The sequence below is a fragment of the Haliotis cracherodii genome, unplaced genomic scaffold, assembly GCF_022045235.1.
Source record: "Haliotis cracherodii isolate W230 unplaced genomic scaffold, xgHalCrac1.p SCAF_18, whole genome shotgun sequence".
NCBI classification, from domain to species: Eukaryota; Metazoa; Mollusca; class Gastropoda; order Lepetellida; family Haliotidae; genus Haliotis; species Haliotis cracherodii.
Genome location: NW_027266273.1, coordinates 3,988,127 through 4,015,788, shown reverse-complemented (window position 1 = coordinate 4,015,788; position 27,662 = coordinate 3,988,127). Strand labels below are relative to the sequence as shown.

General features: G+C 39.5%; 1 protein-coding gene across 7 annotated transcripts in view; it reads left to right on the top strand.

The window, feature by feature from the left end:
* The window catches only part of LOC139465684 (frizzled-5-like), a 202,529-nt gene that overhangs the window by 134,201 nt on the left and 40,666 nt on the right, over window positions 1–27,662 (top strand). For 4 of the 7 annotated variants that reach the window (XM_071247461.1, XM_071247460.1, XM_071247462.1 and 1 more), the window contains one exon: window positions 15,684–15,745. The gene's annotated coding sequence lies outside the window, so the exon portion shown is untranslated. Of the gene's footprint in view, window positions 1–3,465; window positions 3,532–7,415; window positions 7,612–15,683; window positions 15,746–21,439; window positions 21,529–27,662 lie in introns of those variants that run through there. The other 3 variants (XM_071247463.1, XM_071247464.1, XM_071247466.1) reach the window with 3 other exon arrangements.

The following is a 27,662-nucleotide window of genomic DNA, read 5'->3' as shown; positions in this document are numbered from 1 at the left end:
CTTGGCCTAAGATCCTTGCAAACAAGAAGCAGGGTTAAGTAGTTTATTTCTTTTGAAAGATTTACATTGTTGAAAACACGGCGGGAGTTGGGGTTAATGCTATCTAAACATGCCTTTAGTCACAACAATGCATGTCAGGCTAACGTGTTTAGAAAAACTTGACGAAAAACAAATCTCTGACGTTGACCCTTTTTTAAAATGCAGAAGCATGAGCGTTAAAAAATGAAAAGTGAAGAAATAAAGTTGTTGTTATTTAATGCCAAAATCAGCAATATTCCGGCTATATGATGGCAGCCTGTAAATAATCAAGTCTGGACGTGTTGCCTCCTACAACAAGTATAGGCTGCCAGGGTTAATTTTTAATTTTTTAATCCGAAATCCCGATGGGTGTCTCAAGTGTCACATAATAAGTTTACATGTATGTCATGATATGTAGGGCTTTATGGCAAAATATATATGAGTTCCTAGTTTGCTTCTTTGTTTAATGCAGCACTTAGAAATATTCTAGTTCTATGAAGGCAGCTTGAAAAAATCTAATCGGGACAGGTCAAAACAGTGATTGATATTATGAGCAAAGTCTCATGACACTGGGACGGGTGACAAGGTATCAACCAAATCATAGAGCCTGTCCACCTGATCCATCAATTGAATCACCTCATACCAACAGCTGAGATTGTTGAAGACTTATGCCAATCCTGAATCCTCTATCACCGAAACTAATCATAGATTTACAGGGCTCAAGACATTTTTGTTAAACCCAGTGAGTATTTACTCACATGTCACATTGATATTTTCATAGTTTTCTTTGGGTATTCAATATATTTATACACCTTTGGATCAGTCTATTTATAAACCAATGAGTACACATTCTTAAAAACTAATTCTGCTTACAATGTTGTTTAGGCAACTTCTAATTTTTTTCTCTTCAGGTGCTGCCCCATGTGTCATAGTGTGCATTTGCTCACAGCAGCGATACACGTCTCTGCTACAAAAAGTGATACGTAGACCAAGTGTGCACTATTCACTGCAGTGGAGTTTTATGAATATGTGATGCGTGCATTCAATCACTAAATATACGATATATCGCAAAGAACAACTAGGAATGAGGTTTAATCACAATAAAACATTGTTCTATCATGACGTAATTTCGGGAGATTCGAACGTGTGCTCGAAACTTGATGACGTCATATATTGGACGACGTTTTTTTAAGAGGGAAGTGTCTAGTGAGTTGTTCCCCATAGATTTAGCTTGGCAATGCAGATAAACACAGTGGCCGAACAATCGCATTCGGAAGTGGGAGAGATATGACAATCAGTATTAGGAGAAAAGGTACAGGTAATCGATGTGAGGATTGTGAGAATGTGCGGGGAATACCAAACTTAACAATGGACTTGTCCAACATAGCTGAGGTCGGATTCTATTCAGGGAGTCATCATTATCAAAATAGCGTAAATATTTATAAAGCTTGTACATTTCATTACCATCCTTAAAGGGGATGTACAAAATGTTGATATCTCATGTCAGAAATAAACAACTCCCACTCATCGTTTATCTCTTAAATATAGATGAGAAAAGATATTCTGGTTTGAAGCTGAGAAGGTTACATCAGGTAACACAAAGAGTTGTATTACTACTGGGTTTTTCCAAATATTTCATGTGTAATTGTATGCTAGCATCTCAAATTAATTTATTATACTGATTTATTTTCCGAATTTGATTTTATCACCTGTTGTACTGATCCTCACCCCCCCACCCCCACCCCCCACCAGTTAACTGTTTCATTTATGGGTATCTGCAGTTTGACAAAAACATATTCAGACCAATTGCTTGTGTTTGGGAACTACTTTTGAATCACCAACAGCTCAAGGATACAGCTGCCCCTTCACTGGAGATTTACCACCCATGGAAAATATCATCAGCCCCAAATAACTTGCTGAAACAATTTCTTTACATTGCTTGAACAATCTTCCCAAACCTTCCCCCTTCACCTTCCGTAACAATGAGTGTCATTGGTTGGGTAGGAGATGCTCTGACTGCCTCTAACACCTGGTGTCTTCATTGTCATTGCAAAGATTCATGCAGAAATATTATTTTCAAGTTGCGTTTTTCCTACATTTCCATTTTCAGAAGTGAATGTTGTTTTACACTGCTGTCCCACAAAATAACCAGCTTTCTCATTGCATTCTGTAAATAATCAAATCTTGACGAGTCAAATCAGTGGTTGATAGCATGAACAACAATCCATGATGCATGATCAGGGTGACATATGAAACACAATCTGCCAGGTAACAGGTAACCCTCAATCCTCAATTCAGTCATCATAAAAACACATAGGGTGTGGGGACTTATTATGAAACAATTTGCACTGGGTTACTTTTGAAAAAATATTTACATGAAAATTTCTGTCATAAATTTGCATTAAAATTAAACATGACAAGAGATATTTGTTTTTCAACACGGAGCAGTATATTAAACCACACAGAGTAGAATAAAAAAAGCAAAATTAACATGACACCAGGAAGTCACAGAAATACAAAGCTTTTGAGCTGTCTCAAAACACCGAAGAATAAAAATTAAGATTTGTGCAGACTTATCAAGCTAAAATGTCAAAATATGTACATGTATCCTGGCAAAAACATTCCCACACAATTAACACAACAAGTGAACAATAACGGAAAAACATTCACGTCTCCTGATTAACGTAATCAGTACATTCGACATGTCTAAAAATACACTTATGGGGGAAATGACACACTGCCATGTAACATCATCACGCTCTTTTCAATTACATAACATCAATAACCAATCAATACCTCTATTTCCACAATCAGCTTGTACAATCCACTCAACCTCGCATCCTACAGTGTTTGAAAATTAACTTAAAGAAGAAAATAATGCTGTCTCACAAGGTTCAAAGCCAAATTTCTTGGTGATTGATACAAATTATTTATTTATGTCCACAACTTTTTTTTACACTTAAGTCTCCACACTGTGTGCCGGGGAGGGAACTCAATACATAGCTGTGGGTTTAACACTGTGAGTATGACACATGTAACAATTCACAGCTCGGAAAACATGGGCCGGGAGAATACACCCTTATATCGCGGACTTTGAGCAAGCGTCTAACAAGGGATAGGGTGACCGCGAAGAGAGCGGTCCGTGACATCCAGAACAAATGAGCTCGCCAATTAAGCTTTGTCGGAGTGCCGGCTAATTGTTGCTCGGTAAGCAGAGGAACGAATCGCATCCAGAACCCACAAAGGCAATATTCTCGGCTGCTTCTAAGCGTCCCTTCATCTTCGGTATCATCAGCAGCAACTGAGAGCTAGTCAGTCCTACACAGCCCAACGCTTGTTAACTGTCACCCCGATGGCCCTTACCTGTGCGGACTCACTGTTAGTTATTGTTCATTCTTTGTAAGAAAACCATCCTGCTGAAGTTTTGCTGGTCGTCCTTGCTGGTTTAGTGGTATGGTCGGACGATTTCTGTATGGTTGGATGACCCAAGTGGAGTTTTTTAACCTATGACAGGTAAAGGGGATTTTATGGAAGGCGACTATCACTTGATATCTGGATGCTCCTTGTAGCGTCTCGCTTCTCAGGGAAATATACCTATGTGTTTTGAGACAGTGACGTTTAACACGAGGCTGACATTTTTACTGGTTTCCTTGCCTAGATTAAAGAAAATTGATACAAGTCTCGTGTAACGTGACTTCATTCTCAGATTTATTGAATACAATTCTACATGGATTAATTTCCAAATTCGGAATTGGAGTGCAAGGGAGTGTATTTACTCACAGTGGGGATTGGTAAAAATACGTTCAAGTGTGAAAAAAGTAAAAAAGTCGAGGTCCTTGACCTGATAGAGTTACCTCTGTGACCTCAATGAAGCTATCCAATATTCAGAAACCTAATCTCAATTTCACATTATTCTTATCGAGTTTACAAAAAATGTCATCAGATGTATTCCGCCAAAACATGATGTATCATCTACTGATTTATAATACTAACTGAAAACTAATCCTTGTGTAAGAGATGGCCTCAATCTACTAAATCTAGGTTTCTGTTTCCAAAGTCCCTACAAAAGTTTGTCTGTCAACAGCGACCTGTCAACGTTGTTATCACAGATTGTACAGTATTACCTGTGACTCCAATAAGTCTCTCTCTGACACCAACACTAAGACTTTACAAGGCATTAACGCGTAGAGCTCTTCAAGTCTCACAATGCCTTCTTGGCAACAACCCATTTGGTCTACAGTGACTTTTTGAGGTCCATGTGGGATTTCTCACTGTGATATTATGCAGCGGTAGTTTTAATTTACTTGGATGCCTTGTGTTTATTTCTAAACAAAACCTTGGATTTCCGTGTTTTTTGTTGCAAGCATTTTGATTTCTAACATACTTTGTATTAAGAACCAATCGGAGTTAAGGAGTATTCTGAATGGATTAAGTTGTCTCCCTTGAATGGTTTTCTTTAATGGAATCAAGAAGTCTGGTAAGAGGTTGTTACTACTACAGCTGTAAATACTTCTTATTGTTATTATAATTGAAGAATTATTATTAGTTTATTTTAATGTTATTCATTAACTAATACTGATAATCATGAAATTTCATTTCCTTCTGCCCATGAATTCCTGAAGCTGAAGTCATACACTGCAAGGGAGCTCTTCTCAAAGAGACAGGTGCTTGACTCTATATGTGCAGGGGGAACTCTATTTACAATATTTGTTGAATCTATTTTTAAACAATAACTGTGCCAGGAGTGCCCTTTTTTAAATATATTTTTTTCTATTGAGGGATCAATATGTTCAAATATCATTGCAGAAACCTATGATTGTGGGTTCGAATCCCGGTTTGCCCCGATTATGTTTCTAGGTTTGTCAGCACCATACCCGTGCTCGTGGGTTTCACCGAAGTGGTAAACGTCTGAGACCTGCATCACTTTTGGCTTTCCTCCCAAACTAAGCTGACACGCTGCGATATAACTGGAATATTGTTAAAAGCGGCGCTAAACCCAACTCACTCACTCACTCATCAATGATAGATGTTCGAATCCCACATGAGACTCAACCCAATAAGTACTAGAATGTGTACTTTACTAAGAAAGTGTCATCCCGAATATGACATTTGTTACATTTGACCACTATCTGAATGGCATTGTGTATTTATCAATGATAGAGTCAATCTGTGTGGCAACACCTGTGAAGATCCAGGTTAGAATAGGTCTTCAGCAACCTATTCATGCTGTAAAAGGCGACTATGCTTGTTGTAAGAGGTGACTAACGGGATCGGGTGGTCAGACTTGCTGATTTGGTTGATGCATATCACTGTATCCCAATTGCGTGGATTGATGCTCATGATATCAATCACTGGACTGTCTGGTCCAGACTTGATTATTTACAGAATACCGTCATACAGCTGGAATATTGCTAAGTGCAGCATTAAACAACAAACAAACAAACAAACAAACAAATAAACAAACAAACAAATAAACAAACAAACTGTGGGTCAGCTGAATGTGGTAATAGTGTCTACACCATATCCTATACCACAACCCTACCATAACTCCACCTAAACCCTACCAATCTACTACTGGTTCAACTGTAACAGAGTAATATCAGGTAATTCACTAATCTGCTTTAACCATTGAACCATTTACGTCTCAAGAGTTCAATACAGACGGATAGTTAACCCAGTGGACCTCGGAGACTTCTGGTTGCAGGAATCGTGGGACACCTATGTTTATCGTCAAGATATCAGGATATCATATTGGCTTGGGACTAAAGCTGTTGCACAATGCACTTCTGATATAAGTACGCAGATAGTGTATAGCTGGGAAGCACTTACTTGGAAGATGACAGTCAAATACCCAGGACTTGTAACTTCAGGGATATTCAGAGGATCTGAAAATAGTTCCATATCGTTGTATCATGGTGCAACAGTGTGGATTAATATTTAACATCAATCAGCATTGGTGAGTGCATGTATGTCAATGTCAAGTTGTGTTCATTATTCATCTTTGATTATCCCGAATTAGACATATTAAGCGCCCAGGGCGCTCTCAAAATTAGAGATAGGGGGCTCTTATTGGAATATTATTTTGGTGAAAAAAACAGTTGAAAGATAGTAAATTTCGTGGTTTATGCTGACAGCCTGAAATGTATATATACGACAGATATATTTTACCAGAATTTAATTGCCCATATTAAAGGGTGTATATAACACAATATTATAAGCGAATAAATAAGGCTTGTGTACATTGATCAATCGGAAGGGGTGCTGATTAGGATTGTTCACTAGCCAATGTATTAGCAAATATCACTGTGGGTGCTTATTACAGTGGGGCGCTAATTATGTCAAATACAGTAATTATTTCATAAGTGTTGTTTTAATGTAATCCTATGATATAAATTTAATGTAAAATGGACAGATTACATTTGGTAATTTATCGAAAATCTTTCCATGTGAAATTAAGTTGACCTTTTTATGTTCTTGACTAACTACATTAATTCTAAATTGACAAAAGCATTCTCACTGTCAAACAACTGAAATATCAGGAAAGGTTCTCGGAACATGCTGCCAATGATAAAGCTGTTTAAATCATGACAGATTTTCATCCCAAACCAGGCATACATGTCGGATGTGTATTGAAAGATGTATCCTTGAATGTAGTACACACGATTTTTAAAGAAAAAATGAAAATGGATCCTTTTTATATGGTGCAGCCAATTAAAATCCTACAGGTGTGGATTTTTTAAAAAAAATAATGGTTAATTGCAGTGCACTTGAAAATTGGTTGAAGTGCGTTGACACAAGAGCGTAACATGGAGTATTGCGAAGACATTCTTTTGCCAAGCACTTGAGACACGTCGTTGAGAACAGCATGAATGATGTGTAAAATTCTATTGAATATTCGCCACAAAACTGTCCGGTCACCAATTCATATTTTTCCCTAATGATTAGGCAATCTTGAAAATGTTACACTCGTAAAGGACACATGTATATTTACTAAGTTGTTCACGAAAGCAAAATAACTCAATGCGAGATATTGACAAAAGACGTACAAATACTTCAATATGGGCATAATGTTTATTGGGCGAGAATTCTATCCAGGTATTTTACGAGGGTCCAATGTGTTTATAATGATGCTAGCTTGTTACATGGATGATTGCCGCTGAATGGCCGAACAGCGGAGGTGAGACGCTTCCCAAAGAACCCGACAAGGACTCAATAGACCCGTCAGACTCTCAATAAATACTGTCAATCAACCCACCAAGCAGAAAAGAAACACCTCAAATAGTCTAATAGAGGCATGGGGCTATTTATGCTTGTGAAGAGGGAGCAAAATACTTCAGGAAAACCACTATTATACTATATGGGTTATGTCTGAATGGAGGACTATTTAGGCTGTGAGTTCTGGAGCTAGCGTTGGATGGAGGCCCTTGTATTTCAGGGTTATTTACTCTTGATGTGGGCTCTTCAATGGCTGTTCGTCAAAGATGAATTTATCATGGTGAAGCCTAAGGATTAGCGAATGTGATACTTGGATAAGCTCGTGATTTCTTGTGGATTATCGTTGTATGTTATGGATATCAAGGACTTAAATCAAGGGTTTGTATACGATACATATCAGATTCATTTACTGGATGGTTCGGTGGTTGCTGAAATACATGTTTCGCTTGATTTCATAGATTTCCTGAACATCTCGAAGATGATATGAAACATCATTGTAATCAGTGTTTCATTGAGTTTCATTGGGTGTAGGAAGCAAAAGTGCTGAAAGCACAGTTGAATGAGGAAGTTTCAAATATGTATTTAGGGGGTAGAGTGTTGAAAATATGATAGGCTATAAATGTGAACTTGATGCATGTATATAACATGCATAATGTAACTCTGACAATAATCATTTCTCTCTCCATAAGGATTCTTTCTCCCTCTTTCTTTCTACATTTCGTTCTTTCTCTCGCCATCTTTCTCTTGCCGTCTGCTTCCCCTCCAGCCCTCTCTCCATCTTTTTTCTCACCTCTCTTTCTCATCTCTCCTTCCTAATTAATTCCCTTACCATCTCCCTCCAACCCTGCTCACTTTCACACTGACACTGTTATTTTGAATCAGATCATATTCTTATCACAGTGTTATGTTCACTTTTGACATGTCACATGCCATGATATATCTATATATCGAGATGTTATCGAAAATGTCAAGGACGACATCTTCACGTTTCAAATACATAAGACAAGCATTCTATTTCCGTGTGTTCTGCTACATATCTGAATATCTATTCCACATATGTTTTGTTACTGGACATAGTTGACAAGCAAAACTGCAAATTATCCCAATGTATTAGGTTATAACACAGAGGCATGCTCACTCACAGTGTGCAACATTGTTAACCTGGTCTATTGATCAATGTGCATTCAAATTACATTCTCAGCTCCCTGGGGAGAGTGCAACACAAGAAGCTTCAGTGTTCTGTTCTGATAGCTGACCCAAGTAAACAGAAGAACCGATATCGTGATGCTGACATTTGCTCACAGTATTGATACCCATATATTTGTCCCTTAACCTACCCAGGTATCATATAATCAAACTATGTCTGAAGGCATTACATGTTGGTATTGATGCTCATGATATCAATCACTGTATTGTCTGGTCGAGACCTGATTATTTACAGACCGCCGTCATATAGCTGGAATATTGCTGAGTGCGAGTTAAACAAACAAACAAACAAACATGCTGGTATTATATAAAAACAATATCCAATTAGATCAAGTACTGCCATATTTTGACACATCAAGCATGAGGGATGCCATGATTCCTGATATATCAATGCACTCCAAACTTACAACAGACATGATTTTTTTGCAGAGGTATCAATTCATGCTCTAAAGCTGTAACCATTTTTATAACATAATATTTATGAAGTTTGGCCTGATCACCGATTGGGCTTGCATTTAATTTCTGCCTATAACAGTATGTATAATATATATAACTATGTTTATATTATGAATATAACTATATATAACCATATATAACTACATGTATATATAACCATATATTACTCTCTCTCTATAACAGTGTAGACTTAAGATGTATATATATATATATATACAACAGTGTAGATTTAAGATATACGGGATTAGCCTCCCTCCCTCTCTCTCTCTCTCTTCTCTCTCTCTCTTCTCTCTCTCTTCTCTCTCTCTAAACAGAGTAGATTAAAGATATATATATATATAATATATACCGTACATTGTATACCGTATACAGTATGTTATTATCACACTAAATGGAGTAATTCCAACATACTTTGACAAGTGAGGTTAACATGCTTTGGAATTCCTTGTATTAACACACCAAAGACATAATTCAAACATTAATGCATAATTAAAATAGGTTTCCGGTGCATGAAGAGCACATTTAGAAATCATATTTCTTATCGAAACTGATTATTATATGAAGTCAGTGAAAAATGTAGTTTCATACAAATAATCTGGACAAACACATTAATGAATATTCAGTAAGATCAAAAGAAATGTTATTATACATATTTATACCACAGATATCCAGGTACTAGCATCTGCTCAAAGGCAGTTTTATTTGTAGATCTGTTTGCATTCCAGTATCATTCTCAACTCCCTGGGGAGTATACAATCCAAGCTGCCTACAGGCACTAAAAGGTTTTTACATCCACATCCCATATCGGATACACTTAAGTTCCAAAGGGCACATCTAAACACCTCTTTGAGTGCCTCATGGCAACACTTGAAATAAAAAACATTTTGCATCCTAATCCTGTATCAGTTTTCAGAATAATCAGATCAGTCTTCAAACAGTAAATCAGATAATCATACACAAGTGATCCTCGTACATTTAATCATCAGCTAAATCAGGAAAATCCTAAAACTGTTTCCTTCTTTCACAATATCATATAAAAAAAAGCTAAAAAAAATTCAAACCCGCAGTAACACATGTTCTGAGTTGAGTTGGCTATGGATGAGCGCTCAGCAAACCTGCGGAACATTTTATGTTCTGTTAAAACCTAAACACAAATACTTCAAGCTTTATTTGAAACGGATCATCAATTAATGGTTTATTCAATGACTGCAAGTGCTTTATTGGCCATGTGAGACAAGTTTACGATCCTTGGTCACTGTTTAAAGCTTGTGTATTACTCCATGAGCACGGAGCCAGCAAAACTTCCAATAAATCACTAGCTTCCGTTGTGATGACTATAAAGGGGTTGCGAAATGGGCCTGCATGATCAACTTGAGGTTAACACATGGGTTTTGTATACATCTTAACAGACAACTTGCAGAAAAAATAAACACTGGAAAAAATGAGTTATGGCTTTCAAATAAAAAGGCTCTATCATTTTTTGGTGATCTATAAATAGATCGAAACACAAGCACCCTGATGGAAAATGGCTACGTGATGTTACATATGTTTAGAGATAGGCTGTGGGCTTGTGTTTATTTTCAGGATTTCTTTAACAGAAGTGCTATTACTGATAATTTTTAAATCTTCTAAGGCATATGTTTGATTTGTTACAGTCATATTACAAATTAATTACTAGACTTACAAAATCATGAAAACAACAGACTTAAAAAATCCAAAATTTGAAACTGCATCCCTAATTTTCTTCTTATAGCAAGGATGACCTGTTATGTTTTACTTTGAAAATGTCATTCAGACCAGTTCATAATTTTACTTTTGTAAGAGGTAAGGAAATGCTAACAACTCAATTTGGAACTTCAATGTTCAAAATAAAGAACAAAAGTCAAGTCCCTTATATTGAATATTAAATTAAAATCAGTCCCGAGATTGAAATAGTAAATCCGAAATCAATGACCAAAGAATATTAATTTTAGATCCAAAATTTGCTATTCATAAAAAATAGCTGTCACTACTCGGGGCTAAGAATTTAAACTTTGGATCAACTTCCCTGACAGAATTACACAGAGAAGTTGATTATTCTTTATGGTAGCTTTCCATTTGTCTAAATAACAAAATAACTTCAGGGATTAAGCTGGGTCTATCCACTGTTGAGTGTGGGGGCTTCAGTAATACATACAAGGAGTCCCTGGCATGAACAGAAGGGTTATTGACGAAAGACCTGCAGTACGCTTCACTATCCAAGGACTTTACTGATGTAGTCATTACTCCAGCATAAAAGCCTTAAGCCTAATATGAATTGTAATTTTTACGTTAGATATAAGAAAGTAAACCATTGACACCTTGAACTTTGAAATTTTTTGCCGATCCTTGCATTAAAATCCTGTAAAGTTATATCATTGGGTGTGTCTTGACGAATCAGCGGTATATTCCAAGAAAACATGTGAGGGCGGTGTGCACTATATTCAAGAAAGTACGGTTTATTTCTCACCAGAATACAAAATGTCAGTTATAGTAGAATAGAAATTGTCACTTACATGTAAAAGGAAATCTACAATTTTGATAAACTTAATGATTCAAACAGCCTCACTTCTTTGAATCCTACATGACTCGCAATGTATAGTATTCTCCATTCTCAAATTGTAAGTGTAAATTGTAAGATGAATGCTTTGTGTCTGGTGACACCCTGTTAATGTACTTTACAGGCGACCTTGATACACCAATTTCAATATTTGATAACCTAGTTTACTATACATGGGCTTACTACGTTAAATAGTTGACAATCAAATATTTCATCATCAGTCGTCAGTCAACAGAGGATCGTGATGATACACAGTTGTCAGATTAATCACTCTTTTATCCTGGTTTTCTTAAAGTATATTTGGGTAGTCAAGTGGTTAAAGTGTTCACATGTCCTGCCAAAGACCCAGGATTGATTCCTCATAGGGGCATCAGGGTTTTACCTTGTCTTGCAACAGTGGGGGTCCAGGGGACACCCAATATTTAATTTTAAGGGTCCTTGAGGGTCCTTAAGGGTCCAGGTAAATGAGTTTCCTGTACAGTGACAATCTCATTAAAATCAGATCTTAGTTCTCGCTAAACAAAGATCTGAGGACATCCCATTACGGGTCACGTCAGAACGACCTTTCATCCAACCAATCAGAGCATCGCTTACCAGATTGTGAAAGTGAAAATGTGTTTTCTGATCATGCAACCACGAAATAATTAACACAGGGTATTCCAAATGACAGTTACGGGTTTTATGAGTATATCCATACAATCTTGGCCATCTATAAGCCATTCCAGAATGTTCTTACCAGTTTTAACATTTTTAATCGAGAATACGTAAAAATATGTTTCGAAAGTAGTCGCCAGTTTGAAACCAGTGTCGTAAAGCTGGAGAAAGCAGCTTTCTGATTGGCTAACGTCGATTTCTTGTCAGTCATTTCACTGGTCGGTCAAAATTAACGAAAGGTCGTTCTGACATGACCCGTAATGGGGAGTCCTCAGATCTTTGTTTAGCGGTAGCGAAAACTAAAATCTGATTTAAATGAGATTGGTACAGCGATATGGTGTAGTGTACTGAACGTTTTGAGAATTACTTTAGAGCCTGGAATGAATCAATGATCATGTGGACAGTGGTCATGATTGAGGGATGATATGACAACAAACATAATTGCTCTTGATGTGCTGTAGGTACATTGAAGATAATTGTGCATTTCTCGGGATGGAGTATATTCTTTTTCAGCTTCCAGTTTCAACATAATGTGTGATGTGGGAGGTCCATTCTTGTGTCCTTATCCAAATTATGAAATTGACAAATGATCATATTTGAATATTTATTACATTGCCTGCTAGAGAGCTGATTTCAAGCTTCAACTCAAGAAGTGATGAAATATTTACATAACATCTACATGTATGTATTATTTATATCCATAGTTGATGAAGATTCATTTAGATTTTTTTTTCACTTGACATTTGCATGAATGTTTTAAAAAATAAATAGTGACTCACTATATATATTTAGTAAGTATAAAACTGATTCCATTATTCTTATAGAAAATAGTAATTCTTAAAATGATGAAATATTTCTATTCTTTTGAAAATGCTTTTGTTTCCTAGACCATTCTATAAATAGGACTTTTGTTGTTTGAAGTTTGATATAAATTAAACATTCAATCAATTCAAAAAGGCCTACAAATATCATACATAAAATCAATTTGTATTGACATTTAAGAAACATGCCAATGTTCGTTATTTACTTTTATTTCATCACAAGAATTCAAAATGACGACATATAAAGTATCAACCTTTACCATATCATTAATAGGGCCTACAATAATATTCTATTTGTCTTTATACACCAAGACATATATCTGTTCATATATAGATCTAGGGCGGTCGGGTAGCCTTGTTGCTAAAGCGTTCACTCCTCGTGCCAAAGACCCGAGTTCGCTTCCCGACATGGGTACAATGTGTGAAGCCCATTTCTGGTGTCCCCCGCCTAGAATATTGCTAAAAGCGGCGTAAAACCATACTCACTCACTCATATCTAGATATAAATCTTATCCACGAAATAAATTTGTAACTTACTAAAACAAAAGCAAACAAGTGAATTATAAGATGGATAATGCTATTAGATATAACTTCAAAACGTTCGAAATAAAAAGATTATGAACGTATATATATCATAGGTCTACTTGCATTTTCACAATCCCCCAATAAAAGTAAAACGAACTTTCGCAAAATAAATCTGCTAATCTCAGTCGAAAGGTTTAAACTGTTACACTTTTACGCTACTCATTCTTTTCTAACATCTGTTCAGGAAAATATTTAGGTAAGAACAGAAGATCCCCTTCGGAAATACCTTTAACCAGCTGGGCCACCACAGGATATTTGACAACTCGTGCCACACAATGTGCTGGGGTTTTGTTATACAAAGGGGCGTCACTCTTCATGACCTTTGACTTTCTTTATTATTCAATGTTACTTAATGCTCTGTATGTATAAGTTCGAACCGGATCTACGAAAAATACGATCCATTGTATTTTTGCAACTTTGGTTACTGTTAAGATATCTTTTTCTGACTTTCAAGTGCTCTTGTTGTTCACGTTCTTTTAACAAAGGGTACATCTGAATTGAAATGTAAAAGATATAAGTGTTTCGTATATTCTGTTTCAGTGTTGCCTACAAAACACATCCCGAACCAGGGAATATTTTCTAAATGTATCATTATTTTGATGAAGTATGCAGGAGAACATATTATGAATTTAATAATTAAGCTACGCATTGAAATGTCTTGATATCCGCAAAACTCTCACGCTGCGTTTTTTGTGGGTCTTTCTCTCGAAACGCTGTAAGCAATAAACAAGCTTCCATATTGACTGTTTATATCTCATCAAAAACTAATGGCTTCTAAAAAGAGGGCTAAAAGCAATTTGAAGCATGTAGGCAGGTATGAATCACGCCGAGCTTTCATTTATGTAAACTCTGTACAAAAAAACAGAATCTGCTGTCAAAAAACGAGGGGCAAAGGGCGTGCTTCCTTTTCATTTGATGTTTTTTGGACTCTGCTTTTAGTAGAGATTTCTTACGATTATGGAAATATTTTTGTCGCTTTTATTTTCATCACAGTTAAAAACCCATCCAATACTAAACGTAACATCAGCATCTAAAGAGTCATGACGTCAAGACTCTATTGATGAAGCGTTCTGATCACGGTTCTAAGACTAATCATGGTTGAATCCAATGGTAACTGAGGAGCTTGTTTCGAACATATTGCACCACCCTTATCGGGAGCCCCATCGGACAAGAAGAGCGCAGCGAAACTGACGCCAAGACAGACCTTAGGGGATGCGAAAAGCTAATCGTCAGATTTCAAAACATTGTGAGAAAAACCGTTTGCTAGCTTGGAAACAGGTCTTGAAAGTGAAAATAATATACCGACATAGGTCTCGAATCCTGCTGGCCCTGTTGTGGTCAATGCCCCGTGGGGAAGTGTTTTTGGCGTTAGTTTTATTAATGGTCCATCATAGCTGCATGTCCTCGACTGAATACGTATAGGATTAACCTAACTTGCCGCTACGGGAGTACCGGTTTATCAACTTGTGCTCTTAAGGAAGGGGTTGTTGTTAGTCGTTTCTCCCCCGTTTGGATTCTGGTTGAAAAGCCAAAAGGTCACCCAATTTCTATCGAAAGAACCGATTGAAATAAGGATCGGATGGTTACAATGTGAGACGTGCCTGATGACGCATCATCGCACACCATTGACGTGAATCTGTGCTCATGTTATCGACCTGCTAACCTGATAACTCGACTGCTCTAGAATTGATTACCACCACATATATGAAGCAGAGTGCTAGGTCGGTTCTTCCCCTGATCAATTAAGGATAGGGCTGATGATGATGATGGTGGTGGTGGTGGGGGTGGGGGTAATAATAACAGCAGAATGTACACAAATGAGTACTTTAGTAATTAGTAACTCCAAAAAAATTCGTGATTTTCGAGCTTAGACACTGCTAAGAAATGTATGTAATATATTGTAAATATTTCTTGATATAGGTGAAAAAATACATCGCTTGTGTCGAAAGTTTGGCTTTACTATTGAAATGTGTCAAAAGACAAAAAGTTGGCCAAAGCAGGTCCAGTTTTACAAAGTGATCTCAGTGTCAGGACCGCTGAAAGTCTACGGGAGTAGCACTAGTAACGCTGTGATAACGTTTTGAAACGAGGCTCAGGGCCTCTATAACGGTTGGGTACGCAGGATGCTAATGTGTCGTTTCTATTTCCAGATACGCTCAAGAACCTGAATGACAGCTCGCTTACGGTGGATTCAAAACCAGGAACACATTAGGTAAGACTTAGACATCTTGTTTACTTGGATGCTCATCAAGGAAAACGACATGGATGTTTTGGTTGACGGAATTTGTCCCAGTGGGTCAGACATTACATGTTAAGGCAGAACGGATTTGCCTTTTTCTGTGGCCTGTGTGTTATGTACAATTTCGATAAAGAAATATTTCACCGCCAAGCTCAGTGTTCAGAGATTTGTTTACGACACCTACGTAAGTGTGTTTACGGTAACGCTAAACACACCTTCCTCGTTCTCTTTCCCGCGCCTCCGATGGTGAACTCTGATGAATGTTTAAGAACCTGCCAATCAAATTTTACTGGTCAACATCGAGATTTTAGAGAGTGGATGCAAAACCAGTAGTATTCTAATCCTTTGTCCTCGCATTACTATTTTACCACTGATGCAGCAGTTTCGAGAATAGTTGCTCCCCTTGGTCATGCCAGTATCCACTGATGCCAGTATCGAATCCCTTATGACACCTGGTTATGATCCTTGGTCTTGGTGATAAACGTTCACGACCTGCATCACAACGTCTTACAGTTAGCTGGCACACTGTGAACTAACTGAAAGTTGTGTTATATCTAGTTCACTCACTCACTCAGGAATATGTGTGGGCGTTTTGGAACATGTACATTCTGTCACTGCATGGGCAACCTTAGAGGTAAGTCAGGTCAGACGCGTTTGGATATAATCATAACGCAGCCCCGCAAGCTCTCAAACAATCCTTCAAAGAGTCCAAACATCAAGATGATTCCGGCAGAACGTTTGGACTTGGACTAATCCCTGTACAAGGGTCACCGAACAATTGATCATGCACATGTGGTTTCTGTTTGTAAGGACCTTACTGTGTTAGAACTGAACCGAAAAATAACGATCATGTCGTACAGGAGAACCCTTTTCAGGTGCAACAACTGGGCGAAACATATGGTCGACTCTTTGCCAAGTCCTGTCTATTTGAAAAGTCACGTTAATGTCTCCCAAGTGCAGTGAGCAGTTGTTTGACAAAAGTACGCGCATGTTACACAAACAGCTTGTCTACACAGAGGATCCGTATTTGGTCGAAATCAGAAAGGGAATAACACTAATAAGAGCTAAACGCGTTCCTCTGAACTCTTCGTGTTCATGATTATGTAATGGATACGTTCCTGGGGATTTTTAAGTGTCTACGAATAGCTGATTTTTTTAGTTGAGTTGGAAAAATACGTTGGGATTATCCCGAAATGCCATTTGAGCACAGCATGACACAGTGGAACGCTGGATTGGACGTGTTGGACAGCTTCAAGTGATTGTACTTTAGGTCTTCGGCTAGAGGGCTTTACCCTTCAGGCAGCAAGTCGCAGTAAACATGTATATAAAACCCATGGTAAATCCGGCCTTAGTCAGCCCACATCTTTTCCAAGAGTGAAGTTACCATGCAAGATCTAACGAAGATAATTTTCGCATTAGTATTTTATACCGAAACTTGGAGCGAAATCGAGTTGGGTTACAGAGCTAATTGTGCTGTCCTCAAGACTCAAAGTCTGTGGCATACGACGGGAGACGGAACCAAATTAGGCTATGATTGCCGTAAATCACACCAAGGGGGTCTCATAATTGGACCCGTCCGTCCCCTACCGACTTTCAACTCCTCGGAGATGACGTCTTCATAAAACTGGGCAGATTTACTGCAAGCGTTTGTATGATAGACGAGGTTTGGGGATGAGGCCAGTTCTCCACTGTCACGCCGCTCTGACCCGCTAATTGGCCGGAAGTTGCGCCATGCTGGTTATGGCGCGATTTCGCGTCAAACATGGCGATGTCAGTTTTGACAGACGCAAGTGGCGGCATCTGGCGTGGATTCCTGACATTATCCACGTGTTACTTGTGAAGCAGGTTATAGCAAATTTGGTATGGGTTCTGTGATAGATTGCCTCATAACTTGTCAATGCCAAAGAGCGAACAACATCCCTCTCTTGTTTACTCGCTTCTTCCGCTAACGGCGGCAGTGGTTTTGACAAACTGATCCGTTTTAATTTTGCCATGTATGAACTTCTGTCTGTCAATTAATTTGCCACTCTGATTATAAACGAACTATTGGAAAGTTATAAATCATTTATCTATAGGCATATCCTTCCTGTTGAAAATCTATTTTGAAATTCATTAATTTAATTTCCGTCTCTTTTTTCCATTTTATTGTCGATTTACTTTACTCTTTTTCACAATAACGGATGTACATATAGTTCATGTGTCGCCCGTGAAGTTAAAGGTATCAACTTTTCTATTTATGTCATAAGGATGCGTGTATGATATATGATATTCTTGTATCAATTTATCAAATATGAAATGTAGTATTCGTCGTATGCACAAAACATCGTGTATTATTGAAGCAGTTAAAATGAAATAAAATCATATATTTTTACCAGATCACAACAGCGTTTTTGTCACTGCTGATATATCACGGTGTGTTAGCATAATGTGGGCGGAAAGAACGAAGCAATGCATGTCTCCAAGTTTACCGCTTTGGTGAAACCTATTCGAGCATTGTGCTGACAAAACATGAAACATAATCGGGGCGAATTCTGTTATAAGACACGAAGTAAAGTATTGTATTTAGAGGTGACGCAGGAAGGGGTTGGTATGTAATTAAAAAAATATTATTTTGATTTATTGTCAATCGGAAATGTACAAGTGCGTCGTGAATCCTACTGCGATCCTACAGCGATCCTTCGCCCCCAGTAGTGACAATATAGAAAATTGATATGAAACCATGAGGGGATGAAGGGATATGGTAACCACAGGTACAGATGCGTGATCCCATTAAGCACCGACCCAGCCCTGCTACGAGCGGTGACCCCATGTAGGAAGGTCATAGATTACATGTACATCAAGCTGAAGCACCTGTCACGAGCGTACCTGTCTTGCTAATACACGGTGACAAGTGTAATCAAGCTCAACCAGACGCCACCCCGGCCTTGTCAGACCATCCCGACTGGACAATTAGCCAGTGGTCACTCTGAACCTCGTGGCACGTGCTATCGTGACGTCGATTAGCTCGTGCAGGCAGTGACCAGAGGCGCCACCTGTTGGCAATTCAGGTCTAAACTCAGAGGTGACGTAAACTAATGACAAATGATGGCCTCACGCAATGAGACAAGCTTCTACCCTCGTTGCAAACAAATGGTCCCGCAAGGGTAATTAGCTGGTTCAGCATTTGCCGCAACGATTATCATTTGTCATAGACTGACGGGTACTTTGTGGAGATAATTAATACAACTGCTTGGATGGATAAATTTGGTTTAGAATTGATTCAAATACGAGTGTAATTTACTGGTTTTTGAAAAAATAATACATTTCGGAACTTGATGATTCTGAGTAAATTACTTTTTAGAGTTATGGCCGAGTGAAATGGGTGATTAAATTCTTCTTCGTGTTTATTTTATTTGTCCGATTTGGGGAACAATACTATTATTTCAACATGCAATCATTCGTCAACGGAGACGCGCATTTCATTTCTAGATGAAAAAATTCCCGCTGTTATCACAATAATCGCATTGATTCTTTCTTGTTTTGAGTAAATGAGTAATAACTGCGTGGAGGGTTAAACATGACTAAGAAGAAAGTCCAGATATATATTAATTTTCACGGAATTTGGTTGAATGGGGTCAAGATCAGCGCCAAGCGCTAGTGCGGTTAATTCAAAACGTCAACATGAGCATTGGTTTGTCTGGTGCTACAAAGTTTCTGATTGAGATGAAGGCACCAGGTAAAAGTAGCCCCAGTTACACAGACAGTGCCACAAATGACACTTGGTACAGAATCTAGACACACATTACCAGTCTGTGAAGTATGGCCCGCCATTAAGAATTAATTAAAGTAATTAAGAATTGATTGGCCTGAATGATTTAAAAAAAACACAGGGAGATTTTCATCTATTGAGAAATCCATACGATTATGCCCATTTTGTGACATTGTTGTCGAAGATGAATACCATTTCATGTTTATTTGCCCTATATACGAAAATCTAAGAGACAAGTACTTACCGCAGTGGTCTCTATCTCATTTTAATGCTAAAAGATTGTCTTCATTACTGTCTTGTAAGGATCTTATAACACAACATCAACTGGCTTTGTACATACATAATGCTTTTTTGTTACGAAGTGAATTGTTACCTTGACTTTGTATTTTATAAAATATGTTATGTAACTCCGTTGTATATGGGCCTGTGGCCTTTCATACAATAAAGAATTGAATTGAATTGAACTGATTAAAGTATCATCTATTTTTACCTACATTTACATTCAATATTAACATCGAAACGAAATTTTCATTCCAACTTTAGGATCATGTTATTTTGTTATGTAAGCTTACTACAGTTGATTGGCGGCGGGGTAGCCTGGTGGTTAAAGCGTTCGCTCGCCACGCCGTAGACCCGGGTTGAATCCCCCTCCTGGGTACAATGTGTGTAACCCATTTTCGGTGTCCCCTGCCGTGAGATAACTAGAATATTGCTAAAAAGCGGCGTACAACTATACTCACTTGCAATCACACTAACCCGATTCCTGGCCATCAATCCGTCTGTGTTCACTTTATCGGGATGCCTTCATATTAAAGTTCCTTTATAGGTGTAGTTGCGTCCCTTGGCTTGGGCTCCCCACAAAACTATGTTCGTGGATACGAAGCCATCCTGGTTCGCCCTATTATGTTTCTAGGGTTGTGCTCGTGCGTTTCACCAAAGACTTCGTGGTAAACATCTAAGACCTGCTTTGTTTGTTTGTTTGATGTTTAACGCCGCTCTCAGCAATATTCCAGCTATATGATAGCCTTCTGTGTATATTCGAGTCTGGACCATACAATCCAGTGATTGACATCATGAGCATCGATCTACGCAAATGGGATACGATGGCATGCATGAACCAAGTCGGAGCCTGACCACCCGATCCCATTAGTCGCCTCTTACGACAAGCATAGTCGCCTCTTACAGCAAGCATAGGATGCTGAAGACCTATTCTTCCCCGCATCTTCACGGGTCACTATTATTTCGGGCTTTACTCCCACATCAAGCTGATAACCAGATTACTGTTAAAGCGGCGTTAAACCCAACTCCCTCACTCACTCTGTGCAATAAGGGTACTCATAAACTGCTAGATTAATATATCTGATAAACACTGAATTTGCAGGAAAACTGGGTTTTGAAGAGCGTGCACGTGCAAGGACAGCATCCGGACCGAGTACTCTGTATAGGTTAACGATGTAACTGTCTGAGCAACAAAACTGCCATGTTCATCGCAGATCATTTAAAAACAAACCAGCCTTCTTCCTTTGAAATGTCTCCGGAGAAAAAAAATATCATTGTCGGGGCTTGTTATTGAGTTAAAAAAGGCCCATAACATGTACTTAGTGACGTGCGCTGTAATAAGCAAGGTCTGAACAGAGGCGACCTGTTGTATAAATTGCAATTAGGAAAGGTCAAATGTCGACGGTGTTGTCAATGGTCCACACTACGTCTTCGCTGTCAGTCGTCGACGTTTAGAACAGGTTTTCGACCACACCAGACTTCAAACAAGCTGCTGACCAATCAGCGGCCGGCATTGCCATCCGTCGCGGCTTGTGATTGGTCGACTGTAATTTCGGTTGCTTACAATTAAGACGTGTGGGTCATGAGTATGTGACTGTAGAGTGGTTAGTTTGATATATGTTTATAAACACTATGTTGTAATACAGATTCCGGTAATTGCATTACCGAGGCATTTGGGGATATAGAGGCACGCGCGCCAGTTGGACACTCGCTTGATGTTCATCGCAAGGTAAGACGAGCCAACTGAAACGTGTCTTAATTTTATATGATAATGTAATACTTGTTAATTATTTTATATGATCTTATTTCATTCAGGTTTTATTGTGTTTGAAGAATCGGTTTTAAATTTTGATGTCAAATCTTGTGGATCAGAGCTCGTTGTCCACCTGCACTGCAACTCATTGATTAGAGATGCGCCCCTTAGCCACTCAGGATCCGATTGCTATGGGTTCGAATCTCAAATTTGCCACGATTATGAACATTTGTCATGAGCACCCTACCAATGGGTTTTACCAGCGTGGCAAGTGGCTATGACAATTTTCAAATTGAATATTACGATAAAAGCTGAAATATCTTTCAAAGCAGCGTCTAACCCAACTCATTCACTCATACGTTAGAACTTCAGTTAAGGTGTCAATAAGCCTGTCCTAACCACGGACTTCGTGGTAACGTTTTACTAGTGTACATGGTAAAGTTCTTCTCTGGGTCCCGTTTTGCAAAGGCACCGCAGCGCTTCGTTAGTGTTAAGTTCATACTAGTGCCGATGACGCTTTATGATATGGGCCCGGTGCCGTAGTTTAGAGCGATCTTAGCGCTAAGTGATCGTTATTCCCATACCTTAACATAGACTTACGACAGTCGTAACACTGAGGTTGTCTTGTACAACGGCACCCCGGTTTCTTAGTTTAGGCGTACGTACGTTCAATAACGTAAATTGTCTACTGTCTATATATTGGTAATATGGGTGGAATTGACGTCGTTCGTGGTTATTTACGATTTGTATATATTAAGCTATGTAATTTGATTTCGTTCACATTTCATATCAATTCTAATAAAAGTACCAGACACCAAATATCTATTTTTACTAATAATTCAGACAGGATATTTGTTGATGTATTAATAAACCAACCAGACGACAAGACCAAGTGTACATTCTCATATAATTTTAAACTTAACGCCAGCAAAAGAATGACAGTTGCCCGAGTTCCATGGACTGATTTCATCTTATCATCATGAGCGGGCGGTCGGGTAGCCTAGTGGTTAAAGCGTTCGTTCGTCCCGCCGAAGACCTGGGTTCGATTGCCGTCATGGGTACAATGTGTGAAGCTCATTTCTGGTGTCCCCCGCCGTGTTATTGCTGGAATATTGCTAAAAGCGGCGTAAAAGCATACTCACTCACTATCATTATGAAACGGTACGATGCATACGTTTACTAATGACAGTGAATTAATACGACTACGAATGGAAATGGAAATGCACAACTCATACATCATAAATCAGTGTCTACTACATGTTCTCATGAGGGTTATCAGTTGTTTACCATGGGCGACCCGAGCCTCGTTCCACACTTTATGGACATCAGTTGTTTACAATGGGCGACCTTCATGGACATCAGTTGTTTACCATGGGCGACCTGAGCCTCGTTCCACACTTTTATTAGGATCAGTTGTTTACAATGGGCGACCTTCATGGACATCAGTTGTTTACAATGGGCGACCTGAGCCTCGTTCCACACTTTATGGACATCAGTTGTTGACAATGGGCGACCTTCATGGACATCAGTTGTTTACCATGGGAGACCTGAGCCTCGTTCCACACTTTTATTAGGATCAGTTGTTGACAATGGGCGACCTTCATGGACATCAGTTGTTTACCATGGGCGACCTGAGCCTCGTTCCACACTTTTATTAGGATCAGTTGTTGACAATGGGCGACCTTCATGGACATCAGTTGTTTACAATGGGCGCCCTGAGCCTCGTTCCACACTTTATGGACATCAGTTGTTTACAATGGGCGACCTGAGCCTCGTTCCACACTTTATGGACATCAGTTGTTTACAATGGGCGACCTGAGCCTCGTTCCACACTTTATGGACATCAGTTGTTGACAATGGGCGACCTTCATGGACATCAGCTGTTTACCATGGGCGACCTGAGCCTCGTTCCACACTTCATGGACATCAGTTGTTTACAATGGGCGACCTTCATGGACATCAGTTGGTTACAATGGGCGACCTTCATGGACATCAGTTGGTTACAATGGACGACACGAGCCTCGTTCCACACTTTATAGACATCAGTTGTTTACCATGGGCGACCTGAGCCTCGTTCCGCATCTTTATTAGGATCAGTTGGTTACAATGGGCGACCGGAGCCTCGTTCCACACTTTTATGGAGATCAGTTGGTTACAATGGGCGATCTGAGCACCGTTCCACATCTTCATTAGGATCAGTCGGTTACAATGGGTGACCTGAGCCTCGTTCCACACTTTATGGACATCAGTTGTTTACAAGGAGCGACCTGAGCACCATTCCACACCATTATTGGGATCAGTTGGTTACAAAGGGCGACCTGAGCACCGTTCCACACTTTTATTAGGAACAGTTGTTGACAATGAGCGACCTGAGCACCGTTCCACACTTTTATGGAGATCAGTTGGTAACAATGACCGACCCGAGCTTCGTCAGACACATCGATCGATCCCACTCAGTTGTTTATACTTGTGGCAGCTTCTTGTACATTGGTCTAAGGTGCCTCTACAAGCTGCGCAGAGTTGCGTCCCTTGCTTGTCAGGATCCAACAGATGTGGGTTCGAATCAAAGATTCGCCCCGATCATGATTCGAGGTATTTCAGCACCAGTTATCGTATGTTTCATCTACTACCTCATCAAGCCGTGATATATCTCAAATACTTTTCAAAGCGACGTCACTCGAAATCAGTATTGTTCTAACTCCACCCAGATAGGTTTTACAAAGGAAATCTCCTTATCACGTGCACTGATTACCTTAGAAATGTATGTTTCTCCGTCTGTATCAGCTCCTCTGTTTCTAAACCCATCGATGTATTACCGACCCCCTCCCTCTGTCATACTCTCTGCCGTTGATCCTCCAGAAGCTGACTGTCCGTCCTCCTCATGACGATTCCTAATGTCTTCTCATTCCTCCGGACCAACCCCTGGCTCCCACCACCGCCTCGGTAACACCCACACCCACGTGGACGATCAAAATAAATGAGGAATCCCTTATATAGATGCGCTTCGAACATCCTCGTCGAGGAAAGGCTTGTGAACGTCTCCCATCGACCACCGGGCACTCCACCTTGTCATATCCTACCAAGACAATCCATAACATTAACTCCCCTCTATCCTTGCCTCTTTTCCCATAACCAGACTCTCAGGCCCCAGCTCATTGTTTTTTTCCGCGGAACACCCCTCATTTCGTCTAAGCTCCAATTACCACAACCGTGTACTTACTATCACCCCTACCTCTGCTATCTTCTCCCAGAAGCCTACTCTATAAACTTAGTACCATTCCCATATTCCAATCGACCGACTCATTTCAACCTCTCTCAATATGTACATGAGTCGTATATTGCACCAAACTGCTGCTCGCCTTTGCACACTATCATCCCATTGCACCGTCTTTCTCAACGACCCCCACCTTGTTCGAATCCACCCCCATTGCCTGTCATCCCTTCCAACAATCGCACTCTTCCAAGATGTTCTTTGAGTACCCGCTTTACCGTTATCACCAAGCAAAGGACGCCACCATCCACCATTGCCCCACCCCTACCACACGATCCATCAACATTTCTCCTCCCCAAGCCCCCACCTTCCATCAAGAACTTCTGTCACAATTAATTGACTCATCTTCCGAACCACACCACCTATCCGACCCCTTTAACCCCCTCCCGTAAAGTCTTCATCTACCTGTTCTATATCCATCCCTAGATGATGATACCAAATTAATTGACTGTCATTTCTTGCACGTAGCGCTCTGCCTGAATGACAACATAACTAAGTGATTATTTCATCATGCGATCCCAACCTTTGAATGCACCTAGTCGAGTGACACGGGGATGCAGAGTGGGCAAAAAGTTCACCCAGATAGCATGAATATGTCAGTTAATGACAGCTACCTTGCCGTCTCTCAAAGATGATGTTCACAATTTCTGTCAAACTTCGATTCCTATTGTGCTAACGTCGACCCCTCGCTTCTCAGTCCGTCTTACGGCGGTTGGCAAACCACTAGCAAATCAATCTCGCATTCATGCACTGCCGCTAATGCCATGCTGCAGCATTCGATTATACTTACAAGTAATGTTCGCCTAAATGGTTGTCATTGATTTTGGTTTTCTCATTCTGGGAGCTGCTGCCTTCATTTGCGGCCGTGTTTTCCTTTATGTAACCGTTTTGTCTGATCAATGGAACTGCATTGTTGGCTAAGAGGAAGGCCGTATTTCAATGAGCTGATGGCGAGTTCTCGGGCCACTCAACCGAGGCAATCCCACGTCGATATTCGCAGAATAGTTTTTCGAATTGACGGTATATTTACCCATTGCCTTGAAATTCAACAGAATACTTTTACACTGAATCCATGGAACGGCGGACACTAAAATCTGCAAACATCACCGATAGACAGTGTGCGTTTTGAGGACGCGGAGATCGTACCAGAGTTTGCCAAGTAATAAACTGCCTAGGCATGATATGTTTGTGAAGGTTGAGAGCCGATAGCTATACAACGCTGTATTTACATTCTTTCGGTTACATAGAGGATTGAGATTCAATCGTCCATCTATTCAGCCGCGATGGTGGGGAATAGTGTTGTATTGAGATGCCATGTCGGTTGAATTCTTGCCGACTAAGAAGCACTTTAGGAATGGTTAATCCTAACGGTCACCGAAGTACTATCCGGTCGCTGTTATTATTTCTTTCGGAGTATGATTATGTCATTTCTATGGTAATCGATAAGTCAGGAATAGTAGCTTCATCTAGTAAATTAGTACAAATAACCCGACCTTATATTCCCATGGGCCTTAAGTACAGGCATAATGGCGTTTGCTTGCTGGTCATTAATAGTATTAAACAGCATGGAGCACGAAGGCTGGTTGTATTTAGGACTATTTTAAAATACATTTAGAAATGCCAGGACACGAAATGGAGGGCTCGACTGCTTGGTGTTGCATGTTATTTCTATTAGACGTTGTACATACAGTTGATTGTAGATATTACGAGTCAGAGATTGTCAGAGGCTGTCGCCATGTTCAGTTGTCCGTGTGATGAAGTGCGTGAATGGAACTGGAGACGTCGTTTATTTTGAAACAAGGAATTGTTGGAAGTACTTTTGTAGAATCTCGTGGTATTCCCCGTGGAGCCGGTCTATGTAAACTGCATGGGTTAGTCATTGTCTTCAGCTTTATCACGCGCCTATATAAAGGAAGTAGGTGATTATGTATCGTCTAATAAGAGAGAGAGAGAGAGAGAGAGAGAGAGAGAGAGAGAGAGAGAGAGAGAGAGAGAGAGAGAGAGAGAGAGAGAGAGAGAGAGAGAGAGAGAGAGTTATATATATGATACATACTGTTATAGGCAGAAATTAAATGCGAGCCCAATCGGTGATCAGGCCAAACTTCATAAATATTATGTTATAAAAATGGACACAGCTTTAGAGCATGAATTGATACCTCTGCAAACATATCGTGAATCATATCTGTTGTAAGTTTGGAGTGCATTGATATATCAGGAATCATGGCATCCCTTGATGTGTCAAAATATGGCAGTACTTGATCTAATTGGAAATTGTTTTATGCAATACCAACATGTTTGTTTGTTTGTTTGTTGAGAGAGAGAATGTTTTCTTTCTGGTTCTGTTATTATTTAGGACATAACATTGCGGTGAACACCATGGATGGGTCTCACACTGTATGTGAGTGAATGAGTTAGTATGATTTTACGCCGCATTTAGCAATATTCCAGCAATATCAAGGAAATTGGCCTTACACATTGCACATTGTACTTATGTGGGGAACTGAACTTGGGCCTACGGCGTGACGATCATACGATTCAACCAAAATATCCCAAACCCACGCACCAAATATGAACAGAATTACAAAAGAAACTCGATGTGACAGAAGTACATGCCTTATAGCTCCATACTGATATTTCGTTCTCTCGAAGTCCTCCGTAGTAGTGCGTAAGTGTGCAAAACGTCTAGAATTGAGTGAGTCGATTTTAACAGTATTCCAGTCATATCACAGCATGTCAGCTTAATGTGGGAGGAAAGCCCGAAGTGATGCAGGTCTCAGACGTTTACCACTTCGGTGAAACCCACGAGCACGGGTATGGTGCTGACAAACCTAGAAACATT